Here is a 16,666-nt window from a genome sequence, read left to right on the forward strand (position 1 = left end):
AACAGTAATCTCCTCTGAAATTCACTGTGAGACAGTGGAAAAGCATGTGGAAAAATGAAGAGTAAAGGCTGCTTGAGTGCAAGGATTCCAAACCTAACCTATGTATTCATACCATTAGGGGTACTTCAGACCACTGTGACTGGGACCCTAAACATCACTTGACTGTCCAAATTCTATCTTCATTTTCACACACCACATTTTGCGGCAAACAAACTACATTCAACACTTCAGCGTGTTTGAAAGCCTTCGGGAAAATCTGGCAATATCCAGGAAAAATCAAGCAGAAGCAGTAGCACACATGCCTTTGATATCCACAAACATTTACATTTAAAAGATGAATATCTACCACTTTCTTGGCTAAAATCCTAGACTTCTTAACTGACAGTGGCAGTCTTGCAAAGTCTTGCACTGGTCATGTACTTTGGTTGTGCTAACATTCTCACAAGCTGCTTCCCAAAACGCTTTCTTTTTCATGTTTTTTAAAAGACAGTAGATCAAAGGCAGCAGTGGGTCAACCACAGCACTGCCTATCTTATTGCTTGGTGCAAGTTAAAATATGTATTGCATTACTGAAAAGATGTTTGAAAAGTTCTAGTCACAAAAAGAACTACTTCTGAGATAAGAAAAAGATTTAAAGTAAAATATCTACTGATATCCAATGGACCATTTAGTCAGAGCCAATTTAGATATTACTTATAGTAACTATGTCCCAACAAACATCCACAGTACTCTAAATGCAAGTAAAAACAATAAGCCTACGGCCTCTGCAAATTAATTCAATTTGTTTGGCCCATGGAACTTCTAAATGAAAATCCAGGCAATGAGACTCATATTTTGCATTGTACAAATTGGTTAGAAAATCTATTACAAGACATGTTCCATGTAAGGTATGCTGAAATTATAGTCATATTTGGTCTGTGTGGCTATAGAATAACAAGAGGGATAAATAAGTAGAGGTTGAAAAGGAAACAAACATTATACATATTGGCCTTGATGAAAGTCAATCCATTATCTAATTTGAAATTCTAGTACCTTCCATCATGCTTTCTTAGCTGAAAATTAATTCTCAGAATTCATTAGTGTCACTACATTAAACATAGGTTGCATCCATTTGCTGCAATCTCACAGCCAGGCTCCCAAGCACCATTTCCATTCTCCCACAATTACAGGCAAAGATGAAGCATTTATTAGCAAGGAACAAGAACAGACACCCACACGCAGGCCTGTCTGAGACAGCCTCTAAAAATTCACTGGCTGCTTGCATGTGGACGATAACATTGTTGGAATTGCTGTGTCTCAACAATGTAAACTGCCATTTTGCAAGTAGCAAATCAGATGACTGAAAGGGGGAGCTATTTATCAGCATTTGTGAACACATATTTACTAATGAATAAATTGAATGAAATAGATTTTATAAGAACAGCTATGATGATCTGAATATTTTGCAAACTCAGAAACAGAAAACAGTTCCTTGTGCCACTTATTCTTGCTAAAGCTGATTAGACCAGCATTAGTGTTTCTTTTAGAAATTCTTCTTCACCAGAGCAATTACAATCCCCACAATTTAAAAAAAATGTAGCATCTCTGTCCCTCGTAACTTGTGTTAGGATAATCCTTAAGTATATTACATTTTTGTCCAGCATTTCACTTTTTAAAATTTATTTTTAGAATCCCACATTTCTTACATTTTATCCCCTATTAATGATGATGACTTCCTAATCATGTCTTACCACACAGCCCAAATATCAAACCAAAAGTGTAGTCACTATTCATTGGAGAGGCACATAGGGTTTATGACTCTATGCATAGGGTGAATAGATGTAACTTACAGTATCATTAACAGGCATTATGACCCTATAAATGAAATAATATACCCCCAAGAGCATTTTAATCTCAAATTGCTATTTTTTTCAAATATACAAAAGTGGTCTTATAACTTCCAGCAGGGGGAGCTTTAATTAGATTCAGTGATTGACAAAGAAAGATCAAAAGTAAGATTTCCAAAAGCAGAAGTTTAACTAGGGGTATGTGAACAGGGCACCAGTTCCAGGTCCTGACTTGGAGAGAGCAAGAGCAAGAATTGCAATAGTCACTGCTGCTCGCCTCCCTTTTGCTGTTGTGGCCACCCAGGGCACAACACTTCCGAGTTTTCTCTGTCCACAAGATATTTCCAACAATGAAATGCACCAGAAAAGGAACAGTAACTAAATCTGTAGCAGGATGGGGAGAATTGTGAAACCATTACACAACCAGCCATAAGGGATTTTCACCCTTTTAGTTCCCATAGCTTTCTGAGGCTACTTAAGAAAAAACGGTAGAGCAGAAGTTGCTTTTAAAGGCAACGTTGTCAGGCATAACTAACTGAGCAGCTCGGTGCCCTAGGTGGTGGCAGTGCATGGGGCAGCAGCTGCAGCTGGGCTGCCAGCAGCAGTGATCAGACCAGCATCACAAGGATTGCTATTTTTGTGCTCCCCCCACTAAATCAGCACCCAGGGCTGGTGCCTCAGTCCCACCCCAGTCCAGTTATGCTACTGATTCTTGTAAGGAAATCTACCTGTAATGAACAAAAAAAGGCATGCTGGTTTCTTCCTAGCATCCCTGCAGAGTTTTGCTCCATTTTTTGCAGATACCAAAAGGGATGTGCGAAGTGGGTCCTATTTGATTCAGATTCAGATTCAGCCCAAATCAGGGACAGTGATTTGATTAGTTGATTCTGATCACTGTCCCTGATTTGATTTGGCCGAATCTGAATCTGAATATTCGATGCTGATTTGGAGAATCAGCAATTCAGGCATAGACACAGCTTTAAAAGTTTTTTCTAACATACCTTGAGGTAGCAGCTGTGCCTCATGATCATTGCGATGCTGGGGTGGATGAAGCATGCCACAGGAGTGCAGGGGGGCCCTCCACATGCTTGGTGGCGAACCCAGAAGTAAAATGTGTCCCATCCTGGTAAAATGTGTCCCACCCTGAAGTACTTCCAATCCACTTCTGGGTCTGCTGGGGAGCATGCTGAGGAGCATGCTGGGCACCCCCGCTCACCCTCCAGTTTGGCAATCAGCTGCAGGGGGACTCTGGGTGCCCTCCCCAGACCCAGGAGACACCAGTCGCCAAACCAGGAGGGGTGCCCAGCACACTCCCTGGCGGACCCAGAAGTGGACTGGAAGTGCTTCTGGTCCACTTCCGTGTGTGCTAGGGAGCCCCTGGGCTTCTGTGGGACACCCCATGCACCCCAGCACCGCAGTGTTTATGAGCCCCTGCTACCTAGAGGTATGTAGAAAAAACATTTAAAGCTGTCTTTATGTCCGAATCTCTGAATCTTTCCAAATCTCTCCGAATCAATTCGGAGGGTTCTGATTTGATTCAGAGAGATTAAAGGGTCCTCTGATTTGATTCCAAAGTGGAGATTTGGCCACCAAATCAGGCCAAATCTCCACCAAATCAAATTGGGGACTGAAGCTTCGCACAGCCTTAGTGCCCAAATGTAGATGGCCAGGAACTTGGGCCCTAGTGTTTCCTGAGTTGGGGAGGAGGGGTGCCCTTCAGTGCAAAACAGATTCCACTGAATGTTATCAAAACTTGCTAAATATTTCTAATAAAAACAACCATAAGTTCAGTAGGAACAGTCAAGAAAAATATAGATCCTTTCACCTTTAAATTCCTAAAGCAAATATGACTGGATTTAGCAGGAAATGCGACCAAAAGTCATTACCAGCTGAGGGTTCCTCAGTGGACTATATGGAGTGAATGGATAGCTTCCATGCAGTTCCTACTACACAGACATGTACAGTTTATCCTAACCACGTCACACATGGAATGTTTCCACACATAATGGAATTATGTTCCTTCTTTTTTGAACATCTTAGGCAATCGTGTAACTAGGCCTGAGTGAGAGGAGCACCAGCTCTGGACTCCGGCTATGAGGGGGTGCAAAAATCCCCCCACCAAGAGTCTCTGCCATGCCAAGGGGGAGACTTGCACTGCCCTGCCCAGGCACAGGAGCCAGGCAGCGCAGCAGTGCCCCATGCAGTGAATCTGGGAAGCAGAGAGTAAATGAAACAAACAGAATGGTGCTCCCCATCCTGCAAGATCCTTTCCTACAGCAGACAAAACTATCTTTCCCTCCCCCACACTTTCTCTCTTTTTCTACAGTGGTTGGCATACCCCCTCCATTCAGTCTGGGCACTCAATGAACTTGCTATGCATCTGATATTAGGAGACAGACTACATGTGAGTCGTTTTGTAGAAATCACCTGTTTGGACACTCTTACCAATGATACCAAGGATAAGTGAAAACTAAATGGTGGCAACCTACCCCTCTTCCCTAACAGCTAATCAGTAGCTCTGCTTCCACTGACCTGAAGAGAATGAGTGTCAGCATTTGCCTGGCAGCTGGCATGGGGTAGAGACCCACTCCTTTTGCCCAGTAATGAACTGTTTATACATCCATCCATTGAGAATTATTTAAAGCAGGGGTGCTCAACCTCTGGTCCACAGCCAAGTCAGGTGCATGTAACCATGGCATCTGGCCCACAGGGTTCCCCACAGGTTGGGAAATTTGGGTTGGAAGAGAGGTGGCAAATAATACAGCCACCTTCCCTTGTTGCCAAATTCCCAAATCCTAAGCCCTGCAGCAGGTTGGAGCTGGCCATGCCCCTTTCCCTCTGTGTGGCTGGGTTGGGCTGGGCCACAACCCCTTCCCCCCACAGGGCCAGGCCATGTCCCCTTCACCTGTAGGATCATGTTGGGGCTGGGCTATTCCTTCTCCCTGCAGGGCTGAGTCAAGCCTCCTTGTCATGGGGCTGGGTTAGGGCTGTGCCACACCACCTTCCCCCTACTGTGGGGCTGAGCTACCCCCAACCTCCTCTGCATGGCCAGGTGGCTGCCCTGAGCACCAGATCAGGATTATCAGCTGGAACTAGCCTGGGCACTGCCCATCCAGTCCGCCAAGGAAAAACTTGATTACCACTGATTTGAAGCTGGAATGGGCTTCCAAGGGAGGTGGTGCTCTCCTCTACCTTGGGGGTCTTCAAGAGGAGACTGGACTGGCACCTAGCTGGGGTCATCTGACGCTCTTTCCGGCCTACGGGATCAGACTCGATGACCTACTGAGTCATGAATCTATGAATTGATGAATCTAAGGCAGCTGGATTACTGTAATCACTTTATTTCATGAAGAGAAATATCATCTTGCCATTTCCTTGTGCTCTTCTTCCATGCTTTCTACCTACCTGTTTTCCTCTGTAAACATACTGCATACTGTTTAGAACAGGAACCATCTTGTAATTCTGTGTTTGTACAGCACCTAATGCATTGGGACCCTGCTTTCTAGGCTGTACAAAAGACCTCTTAGCAATACAGTCATTATAATAAATAAATAATGAGTAAGGTGTGTTTTGTGGAAATAAAAGACACTCCATTCTCCACTGCTATCGATCCAGCCATTTTTTATGAGACCTACATCCATATAAAAATAGTTTTGTTTTTTCTTAAGATGAGGTGTCAAAACCCCACTTAGCATTGGCTGACTGATATTTTGCAGCACAGTGCCCCGTGCCTCAGTTCAGAATCTCCACTGACACATTCCAAACCTTTCAGAAAAGAAGAAATTCTTAAAGACAGTTCTGATTCTCATTTATTCCGATTAAGTCAACTATTTCACCAACACTGCAGGGAAGGGAGCAAAACAAATCAGAACCTGGAAATGAAAAGAAAACTGCTTGAGAAAATTTCTGAATGGTTAAAACTTTCTATCCCCTGCTCTCCTTCTCCATATACATGCACAAACACACATACACAGCATCTGCTTCTCTAACTGCCCCTTCTTGTCTCTGTGTTACAGGGAGCTCTGGCAGATGCTGGTCAGTCACATGTAGCAGGCAGGTGGAAGGGAACAGTTGCATCATGAATTACATTTGTAATAATGGTCCAATGATGGGTCTGTTTCTCTGAGGCCTCCCAGCCTCCTCTTCCCAATCCTGCCCATCCCCCACTACTGCAGGTTACTCCCATTTGAAATATGAAAGAAAAACAGTGGCAGCTTTGCCTACAGCATTTCTGCTTTCTGTCCTGATTCAACAGGACATACAGGATATACAGAGTGTTATCTACAGACCTGCATATAGCTGTCCCTTTAGTAAAAAGCACACTCTGTGACTGAAGGTAATAGGTTAAATAGGTCTTGTGCCTCAAATGAGAACAACATGATAAATAACACATTTTACTGTTCTCTCTGCTACAATCAGATATGGGGAGGAAGGACTGAATTTATGACACAACAGTCAATTACCATGTACGTTAATATAAATTCCATTGCACGGAACACATATATATATCTGTATTGATCTGCCTCTTGGTAGAAAATACTATAAATTACTAATCTTGCCTAACAATGAAAGACATACACTAATACTAAAATGTCACTGACACCTGTTTTCTTAATAAATCATCTTTCAGCTGGATTTTTAGCACCAATCATCATGACATCCAATTAAAAATATATGTATTTGAAAGCAACAATGAGCTGGGTCACACTGAAATTTCAAAGTAAGGTATAGAAAAGGCTTTACCTGATCTACAACATTTGGGGATGGCCTAACTCTGCTCTCTTTAAAATCTACTGGGATTGTCATTGACAATAGAAGCCAAGTTATAGCACAATAGGATGCTTTGGAAAAATCTCACATAACATCCCTTGTGATTATCATCTGCTATGCAGTAAAGTCAGGACTAACCTTTTCTTCTATTGGGGACAATATCTACTAAATGTCATCAACCTGCCCCACAGAATAATGGCCAGAACTGGCTGGCAAAGCTCTATTATAAAATCGGTTGCTCATTCTACTGATGGACTTCAGTTGCAAGATCGCCTTAAGTCTCAGTTAAGTAGTCCCGAAATGTGTTCACTTTATGACATCCAGTGCCCCAAGTCACCGTGACACATGTGTGATTCATGCCAGATAATGCATATAGGACACTAGAGTAGCTGCAAAGAAACCATATTCTGAATGTGAATATGAGTTTTTCATCAGAAGGGAAGGTGCTTCCATAAGTGCTTTTTCCATTTTTCTGGGAAGGCCTCTTTTACCTTTGTCTTCTAGGGGGAAATTCAACAGATGTGAAATTTTAGCTCACGGAGATCAGTCATACTTGCTTAGCAATTAGGAATACACACACAGAACTATACATTATTGTGCCAATTTATAATTAGGAAATATTTCCTAATAGTAAAAGCTCTGCTCCCAATTCTGGAAGAACTGCATGCTTATATTTTCTAATTCCTCAGTATTTAAGAACTCTAATCTCTCAATATTTGGCTATTTCCCAGATAGCCCCTATGCTACCTGGGTATCACCAGAATTTAACACTATTCCTCTTATGGGTACAGGCCAAACATGACTCTCTTGCATCTCTGTTGAGATTACCCCAGACTAAGAGGCAGCATGGTATAGTGCAAGGGTAACAAAATGAGCCATTTTTGTGGGCCAGATTCAGACCATGGGACTCCCCTTGGGCCAGATTTAGACACAGCTGTAGCAGGAGTGGTGGCTGCTACCACTGCCACAGGAGTTAATGCAGGCATCCTTCCCTCCCCTTCCCTCCCCTCCCCAGTAGGGCTTCAATCCCCAAATTTTGAAGGTAGGTCCAACCCACTTCTTATTATGCCCCTGAATTCTGAGCCCTTTTGGGAGCTCCACGGGCCATAGGCTTGGCACTCCTGGATTCCTGAAACTTGTATTCCATTCCCCGCTCTGCCGCTGCAGCTTTGGGCCAGTCCCTTCCATCCTTGTCTCAGTTTCTCCATCTGGGGATAATGATACTTGCCTCCTGTAAAGAGGATTTCATGATCTACTAATTAGTTCGGCATTATTATACATGCCTCTCTCATTGCCAGTGCAGTGCAAAGGGGAGGTTGCAATGTATCAGGCAGGATGTTCTGACTTTATTAATTCATATTTCTTTACAATTTAAAACCATTACTACTTGTACTATCACTTTTATAGTTAGTTTTTCTTTCATGCTTTCAAAAACCTACAGTGTACACAAAGTGGATCATCTATAATCTATGTTGGTAGTGTTAGAGCCTGTCCATTTGAGGATGACTGAAAACAAAACTACGAAAGAAAGAGGGTGGTTGTATATGTAACAGGGTTTTAGTCCAGGATTGCATTTTATGCCCCTAAATTGAAACAGCAAGTTTTTAATTGAAATTGTGAGATTTATTTTCTCTCATTGTATATACGTTATTGTCCTGGTAGCTGCAGGTGCCTGCTGAAGGCAGAAGCAGTGAGGGGCCCAATCCTTTTTTTTGGGCAGAATCTGCCCACCTCTCCCATGGCCAGAGGGCCATTAATCTGTGCCATTAATCAGTAAGCTCACCCCCCCACCCCAGCCATGGGAGAGGTGGGCAGGATCTACAAAAAAAAAGGATCAGGCTCCTCACCACTTCTGCCTTCAACAGGCTCCTGTGGCTAGCAGGACACCTGGGGCTGCCTGGAAATGGGCTGGACTGCCCCTGGGGCAACATGGGGAGGTGGCAGGAGGGCAGCTGGGTATGTAGGCAGCCAGAGAAGGCAGCAGGGACAGTGCACAGGGTACTGGAAGCCCAGGCAGGCTTGGAGAACCTAGCAGCCTGCCTGGGCAGCCCTGCACCCTGTGCACTGTCCTGCCACCTTCTCTGGCCATCAGCACACCCAGCCACCCTCCTGCTGCCCCAAGGCAAACCAGCCCATTCCCAGGTGGACTCAGGTTTTCTGCCAGCTGCAGAAGCCTGGTGAAAGCAGAAGTGGCGAGGGGCCCAATCCTTTTTTTCTGCAAAGCCTGCCCCACCTCTTCTGCAGCAGGGAGGTGAGCTGATTAATACCTGCAACATTCCAACTTGCAATGTTGCAAACTACACTACATTGGGATGTTGCTTTCTTTGCAACAATGTAAACTCATTTTAAACCCCCAAAACTTGCATACACTTAATGTGTGATACCATTAAGCCACACAAAGGGAAATTTTCATCACATGTACAACATGGCATCTTCATGTGTACAAGTACCTGAAGACACTATGTTTTTCATTTCTGCTGAAATCCTTCTAAAGAAAAGACTTGTATCATGTATAGTAAAATATGAAGAGGGCATGGAATACTGTCAGGGCATCATGAAGGAATTTTCCATGCAGTCTCTAATGTCTGATGAATAAAAAACATTTGTGAGGGCAAAAGAAAGGAAATCTATATAAATAATGTGGCACAAAAGTGCATGGATAATCTGTGTAATATACTGGAGAGGACATATAAGAGGCTATATAAAAAACGATGCCCAACCAGGCAATTCTTTTACTTCATTTGTTGACTAACATATGCTCTTTCTCTTCACTCAGTATTCCCCATGCTGCCTTAAAATACTTTTTCTCTGCCATTGATCATCCACAACCCTTGGTACACTGTTCACACCATGCTTTTTTCACTACAGAAAGGTGAGCCCCATAAAACAGGAGGCCCATGAAATCACAGCACTCCCATCCTTAGTGATCTTTGAAAATCTCTTTATTTTCTTCACATGTTTCTTCAGTGGAAAGATGGAAACAGACATCTACAACGAATGTTCTTTATTTCCTACCACCCTGAAAGCAGCTCATCTTTTGAAATATGACTTCTGTAATACTGAAAGGTGGGTGATACACAATCTTAGCAGCTCCACATAGGGTTCATAAAATGTGTATGCCTCTAGGTCTTCTAAGATTTCAGAGAACAGTGAAACAGAGAATAAGAATAACTTAACTCATTTGCTCCTACTCTTGCTCATCTATCATTACTAACAGGGAGCTTGGCACCCAGGGCAAAGGTGATGCATGGGGCAGTGATGGCTCCCGGTTATTTGTGTCTGTGGTATTCATGGGCAGATTTAAGATTTTGAAAGGGGACAGGTTGTGGTACTGGGGGTATCACATATGAAACAAGGCATATTTTTTCTGGTTCAAAAGAAACTAGAAACTTCACGAATAAGCTAGTAACCCAGGGCAATTTTGTTCACTTTAAGGCTGAAACAAAAACTAATATAAGCTTATTTGAATGTGCATTAATTTGATATATAAAAACATAACAAACTAGGTAACAAGAATCAAAAGCTGTTGTCTCAGTCCCGTAGCTATTAGAGTTAAGTATACATTTTTTTTTTTAGATTCATAAAACAAAATTTGGTAGCATCTTGATAGTACTCAAAATGGTACACTGGAAGTTATTCCTACACTTGAGTTAATATTCACCTGAGTTACTATTTTCATGCCTGAGTTAATGTTTTTAGCTAGAATTAAAACAGTTTGCAGGGCTATGAATTAGGAGCTACCAGAAGCAGCTACCAGACAGCAAAATTACAGAAGAAAGGATAGCTTGATTAGTGAACATCAAGATCTTTAAAAAGTCGGGCAAGAGTAGTTAAGACCTGTGGCATGAAGAGTTTATAAGGAATCAGGTAGATTATAATGAGCCATGAAGTCCAGCAGCTCCTCACTGCTTTCGGAGAAGAAATGCTGATTCCACTGCCAAGCAATTGGTTTTAAAATGAGGCTGGGCCAAGAATCAAAATGGGTGTGCAACTGCTCCTCCCTGGATCTACCCCAGATGGTATGGCTAGCTGGTAGCACCAGCAACTGTTGTTATTCCACTCCCTCTATGTCTGCACCTAGGGCTGCTGCCCCAGACATCCTGCCTTAGTTATGCTAGCGCTGTCTCTTTTTGACATTTGCAGAGCCCTCTGCCCTCCTACACACTGGGTGCATCTACATGTGTTTTACTGTGGAGTTGACTGATTAGTTCCATAGTAAAGTGTCACCATCTACATGTGCGCCCATATTAGTGCACAGTAAATTAACTCTATCATAGGATAGTACTGTCTGGCACTTATTGACTCTGCCATAGGATTGTACTTGTCCCAGATGCTACCTTCTCATGACAGAGTCATTAAGTACACTGAAACACACATGTAGGGTGGCTGTCTAGGTCATGAGGATGCTACAGTGCATGAGCTGCCTGCCAGCTAGCCTTGCACTGTAGCACCCTCATGCCCCAGCCAGCTCCTCCAGTGCCCAATGCTGCTACATGGAGCTCGAGGCTGATCCCCCAGGTTTCCCACCAGCCCAGGGCTGCTCTTCCTGGCTCAGTCTGCCACAGTACTGGGTGCACATGTAAATGCTGTGCCCAGGAGACAAACTATGGCTCAATCTGAGCTGGATTTTATTGTTCCACACTAATTGCACATGTACATGCACCCACTATATAACTTGGCAGTTTTCTCAAATCCAACACACATCACAACCTAAGTGAAAGAACATGGTAAATAGTCTTTCTGGAAGAAACACACTCTGAATATCACTAAACAGTTTTGTTTAGACTGAAAAATTCTTACAGAAGTGAGATCATATATGAGATATAAGTGAAAGCTAAACAGGGCTCTGAGACTCTATTCATCAGTATAATAGTCCATCTGGAGATGACAGCTATGATCACATTTTATATGAAAACTGATGTAAAAATATAAGTTTGCCAAGTTAGGTAATCACGTTTGCATCATATTTATAACCAGTTGTGGAAAGAATAAAGATTATGTTATTGTGATGATTTTTTGTGACCCTCAATCCAGTGATTTCACATTTGAAGCTTACAGCTCCCCGGATTTCTTAATACTTTAATTCTCTTCAGCTTGAAGGAGACTAATTAATTCAAAAAGCCATAATAGCTAATCATTGGCTAAATAAATGTAAAAGGGAAGTGTCTGCCCCTAGAGACACAACTGCTCATTTTAATTAAAATTACCATTTTGTGATGTAATGTAAATAAAGGTTATTGTATCATTCTGCTCCAGGAACACATTAACTCTTGTTGCCACTACTAGACACCCTCTAAGGCATAAAATGCCAAGTATATTATTTGTAGCATATCAATTATTTAGCTGATTTGTTATTTTACTCATTTTGCATGTAACCTACATTATTTCCTGCCCAGAGCAGGAGAGTTGGACACGATGATCTTTTGAAGTCCCTTCCAGCCCTTAATTTCTATGATTCTATGATCAATTCTGAAACACTGTATTTGTGAATAGTGGACATAAATTATACTAAGAGGACAGAAATGGCATTAATGTTTTAACTACAAAATAAAATGCTTACTCACATAAACTTTTCCAGCATATGACAGACTTTTTATACATAAGGTATGAATAAACATGGAATAAGCATAGGTAAATGTCTTTCATTTTTAGTCACCTTTCAACCACCAGCTGATGCAGCTGTTGGTAAGGAAATGTTTCACCCCACTAATATGTATGTTTAAATAAACAACAAGCAATCCTCTCTCTTACATTCTTAGCTAATTAGCCAGGTTCTTCATAGACATTTATAGCAGTAGAGATAAAAAGGTACACCTGCAATTTTACAGACCAATATAAAAGTATGTATACTTTGTATAAATGGACAATAGACATCAAATCAGACAGCTATCTAAAATGGTTTGACTAAAACTATTTCTTCACTGTAGCTAGTTAAGGTCAATCGTGGGAGGGAATACAATGATGACCTCACCTAGCTATGCTGAGCTAAAAAGTACCTAGGTCCAGACTCCCCTAGGATTTTACAGTGAGACAGCTAATTTGTGATAATTATATTACTGTAAAAACAGGCCTTTTTGGCAGTAAAGACATAATTTAAGAAATCAATATTCCAGTTTAACTAGTATCTGTGGATTTCACCTTAACACAAGTAATTTATGTTTATTATATTTAATTGTTCAGGGCTACATAAGAAACTGCACTGGAGTTTCTAGCTAGAAAATTTGGAAACTACTGTATTATGTGTGTGTGTCTGTAATACAAAAGCCTCTCAGACAAGAAGGCAATTCATGAACAAGGCACAGAAATATGAAAAGAAAGCTACAGTGGCAAGGATGAAATCATTGTGTCAACAGAACTGAAGTCCAAGGTATGCGCAGCTGAAGCTGCAAGCTCCATTCTGTGTCAATACACAGGTCTGGACCACAACTTGAACCAGATAAGCTTGTTATGCAAATAATGTTAGCCATCATGAAGGAGGTAGATAATGAAATTACTGCAAAGCCAACCACTCATCACAAGTGTGACAGAAACATCAGGCAAGGTCCTAACATATGGATAAAAGGCAGTATGGAATTTATACAATCATTGCTTTTAATTTATCATAACTAAGCTGTCACAAGTCGGGCATTGACAAATGTATAACTAATGCTTATAAATGAGTCAATTATCCCTAATGGCTATAAGGTTCACTGCCATTCACTGTCTGATGTTTATGTTATTTTTAAAAAATGAAAATTTACTAATGTAAATCCGAGCCTTCAAAAAATGTTTCATTACCTTAGCACCATAAATGATATAAAAAACAAGGGCAGAAAAATGAAGAAACATAACATGGAAGTGAATTCCATGCCAACATTTTCCCTCTTGCAGCCATAGCATTAGCAAATTTATTACAATTGTTGCCTTTCTTCAGATATAATTCATGATTAAACACAGATTAGCAATACACTTCCTTTTTCGATGTGTATTTCAACTATTAAAAAGGCACAGCATATTTGAAATTGGAGAAGCAGCTACTATAAAAAAATAAGACTGATTAGACAAAAAATATATCATTTCAAGATATCAAAAGAAGCCAAAAGGCAAGTATAACACAACATGTTAAACCCTGACTCCTATGAATAGTCATTTATACCCTATTGGCTTTTAGTGTTCAAAATGAATTAAAAGATTGAAAAATGTCAGGAAATGTTAAACGTCATTTGTTGCACTGTTCCCAATCATACAACAACTGGGGATTTCCAAGAATGATGGCACCAAGAAGCAAGTGCAGAAGAGTGCATGATGCTTTTAGGTTATTAACATTATCCTCATGTTTACCATTTGCCTCACCTTAGCATAGTTTAAGTAAAACACTTCATTGTATTCACCAAATTGGTGTATTGGTTGCCAGCCATAAGTATCAACTCTCCCATTTTAGAGGCTTTCTATCAGTAGTTGCTAAAATCCAATCAACATCCAGTGTCGGTTGGAAGAAATCCCTTACCATTTGTAATATATTATCATCCACAGTTTAGATCATAATATATACTATAATGTTAACAAAATACATACAGATATATGCAGGATAGAGATAGAGAACTCAGATCTATCTGCTCCAAAACACAAGTTTCTGCTACTTAAGCTAAGAAAAAACTTATTTAGCTTTCTAAATTAGTAGGACTTTTATTTTCCATTGGTCAGCCACTACATTATATCTTACCACCCTAACTCTCAATGCTTCCTACAATGAGTGTAACTCCAAAAGGCCAGTTTCTGCCTTAATTCCTGTGACACTGCTCATTCAAAAAAAAATCTGCGTATATTATTCATGGCACAGCTTCAAAATGAACCTATCCAGGTTTTCAAAGGCAAGGTGAAAAGTCTAAGTGGAGCTGAACCAATGGAAACAAGAAATTTTAAATCATTAAGCATCTTGAATTGTGTTGAATCAGTGAGAGTTGGATAATGCTGTGATCATATTATCTAGTTTAGTGCATAGTACAAAATTAAGTCCTAAGGACATGTGCAATATATTTTGCTTATTCAAAGAAGCTGTTATAAGTGCTTTGAATCTGATGGTAGTAACAGTTATTACTGTTAGTAACAATTTTATACTAACAAACAAAGCATGAGTTGGGTTTATCAGCACCTCCCACCCCTCCCCAATTGAAGATCTATCAGTAGCATATGACATGACAGGACAGGACATGTATGTGGTTTCTGAGTAGTATCCAAGGCAGGATGGAAAAAGTAGATGATTTTCTAAAATAAGGAATTATTATTGTCTAAAATAAGGAATTATTATTTTTAATTGCCCACCATTCACTTTGATTTTACCTTTCCTGCCAAGAGAGGCTAAAGGTGGCTTCTATGCTTCAACAACATGGGCCACTACACTTTATCTCACAAAGCCATCAAGAAAATATGACAAGTTAATAGATTTGCCCCAGATACATCAGAAGTCAAGAAGCTAATTAATTATGTAATCCATGGTTCACATGTAAAGCAAATCACATGAATGTAGTGTGGTATTACATCTTTGGATGGCTGACACTTTAAGGCTGAAAGCAGGCAGCTGGCAGGTGCAGGCCAGCTCTGATGAGGCAGCCATTTTAGATTCAGGCCCACAGGGCTGAATCAGCAGTCTGTGGCTGCAGCCGAAGGGGCAACATAGTTTCACAGTTTGTAGGGTCAGAAGGGACCTGAGCAGATCATCAAGTCCGACCCCCTGCCATGGCAGGAAAGAGTACTGCCATGGCCCCAGTACTGTCAAACGACCCCAGCAAGGTGTCGTTTGACACCTAGCCTCCTCTTAAAGACCCCCAAGGTAGGAGCCAGAACCCATCTGGCTGAGCTGCTGCTCACAAAACCTTGGAGATAATGAAGGAACTATGTGGGTGGTAGTAGGTTCCTAGAGGGTCCAGCAGGGTCCTGAGCCTCAGGAAGAAGGCTAGGATGTATTAAGAAGAAGGCCTAGCCTATTAAGAAGAAGGCCTAGCCTAGGCATGGCCTACAAAGGTACCAGGCAAGCCCTGGAGTAGAGCTGGCAGGGGTAAAGCCAGGGTTCAGGGGAGCTCAGTTGACCTAGGTCTCAGGCAACATTGTGGGAGCACTAGGCCAACCCAGATTAGGGTGAAGGCTCTATGGTTTGACTCAGGAGGGACCCCTCTGGAGTATGGGCGTCAGTTGACTTTCTGATCCCTCACACTGGTCAATGCAAGAGGGCCAGGGTCAGATGGTTTAAGGGCAAATAAGCTCAATGCAAGGGGCAGGTCAGGGCCATGACAAGCTATCTGGCACCCTGACTGGACTGGGAGTAGGGCCAGAGCCCACAAGGACTGAAGGACCCTTCAATTTGGGGGGGGGGGGGGAGGAATATCACAGCCAAAGAGGGTAGGGGTCAGCCAGCAAGCAGGCTGCTATGAACTCCGAATGAGGTCAGAGTTAGAGATGGGCCCAAGGAGAGAGAGAGAGAGCCCCAGTTCACCATCTGGGAGCCCTAATGAGGGAACTAGACTAGGCAGATAGGCCTGCTTGATCCTGAGTAAAACCAAAAATGGCACCCTGCCGGGGAAGGGTGGTCTGGTGGGGCTGGCTATGGCAGGACAGTCCCCCAGAAATTCCAAGCCAGTTGCCAGGTAGGGGCACCTTAAACCCCAGCCTCCACATCCTGGTGGGTGACCCAGACCTAGGGACAGTTTTGGGGATCCAAGCATGACTATCAGAGACCTGAGGCCCATGCGGTGTAAGGCCTAGTGTTGTTGGGAGAGACCCGAGAATGTGGACAAGAGGGAGTGGGCTAGCTATTCAGAAGGCTGACCTGAGGTACCCTCAACTGGTCAACGCTGGGGCCAGGACCAGAGGGTCAAAAGGGCCAGAGTGACCTTCATGATGGATGCCCAGAGGCAGGAGGGCTGGGGTACCAACTGGCCTAGAGGCAAAGCTGACCTGTGTGGCCAAAGGTCCCAGAGAGGGGGCCACTGCTGAGAGGGAGAAGAGTGCAGTGAGTCTGGCAGCCCAGAATGAGGGCACAGCAGACTGCCTGATTGGGAGGGGTCTAGTTGGGATCCAGATCAAAATGTTATGGT

At 42.3% G+C, this 16,666-nt stretch overlaps 1 protein-coding gene across 1 annotated transcript in view; it reads right to left on the reverse strand.

Annotated features, from left to right (window-relative positions):
• MYO3B (myosin IIIB) overlaps nt 1-16,666 on the reverse strand; it is a 357,238-nt gene that overhangs the window by 265,925 nt on the left and 74,647 nt on the right. The window lies entirely within an intron of this gene.

This window comes from Crocodylus siamensis, chromosome 4 (assembly GCF_052110815.1).
Source record: "Crocodylus siamensis isolate JL-2025a chromosome 4, ASM5211081v1, whole genome shotgun sequence".
Taxonomy (NCBI): Eukaryota; Metazoa; Chordata; order Crocodylia; family Crocodylidae; genus Crocodylus; species Crocodylus siamensis.